Genomic DNA, 794 nt, shown 5'->3' with positions numbered 1-794 from the left:
TTATTATTTTACTAACTTATTCATTTTAAGTTAAATTGTGCTTTGTTGGTATAGTGTCTGCTAGAATGTTAAACATGTTCAGTATTACATATTTTTAAATTGTTGTTTTGTAATAGATTTTTTTTTTTTGAAAAGCAAGACAAAACAGTAAAAAGCACATTTTGGCTATTTAATTTATGCAATGGTGAAAAAAAAATTAGCAAAATACATGGGGAAAAAAACTCGAAAAACCGTGTTCGGTCCAGTGTTTAATTTTGTTCGGTTTCGGCTTCGGCCAAGAATTTTCATTTCGGTGCAACCCTAAAATATACTCGATAATGTCAAATCGCACATCGTTAAAACAACAATTACGATATTATCGCAGACCATATATATATCGCAGACCCCTAACTACTGGTCTCTTGTTGGAGGGTCAGCCCAAAACCATTTACGTGTTATGGCTTTTCCGACTGCTTGCTAAAAGCATTTTTAATAAGTATTTATCACGGCCTAGAACCGTTTTAGGTATTTTTCCTAGGTACAGTGTAATGAATGAAAAATCCATCTCCTCCCCTAATATTTTTCCAATTTCAGCTGCCAAACGACCAGTTTTTTTATTTACCCTTGTAAAACACTTTCATAGGTGACCTATTTTGATCTCAAAAAGGTGAGTTGTCGCTGAAAAGTGAGGAGTTTGCATCTATGAAGTAATAAGTATCGCTTTTTATTTCTCCTCTTTCTTATTACTTATTTCGCTTCTGTTTCAGTTTTATAACCATTTCTTACTATGTGTAAGTAAGTTGTTGTTTTTTAGC

At 32.6% G+C, this 794-nt stretch overlaps 1 protein-coding gene across 1 annotated transcript in view; it reads right to left on the bottom strand.

Moving 5' to 3' along the window:
* The window catches only part of LOC107689352 (NAD-dependent protein deacetylase sirtuin-1-like), a 12,468-nt gene that overhangs the window by 8,903 nt on the left and 2,771 nt on the right, over positions 1–794 (bottom strand). The window lies entirely within an intron of this gene.

This window comes from Sinocyclocheilus anshuiensis, unplaced genomic scaffold (genome assembly GCF_001515605.1).
Source record: "Sinocyclocheilus anshuiensis isolate Anshui unplaced genomic scaffold, SAMN03320099.WGS_v1.1 scaffold709, whole genome shotgun sequence".
Classification (NCBI taxonomy): Eukaryota; Metazoa; Chordata; class Actinopteri; order Cypriniformes; family Cyprinidae; genus Sinocyclocheilus; species Sinocyclocheilus anshuiensis.
The sequence above is the reverse complement of the archived record's forward strand: the minus strand, read 5'-3'. Positions and strand labels throughout refer to the sequence as shown.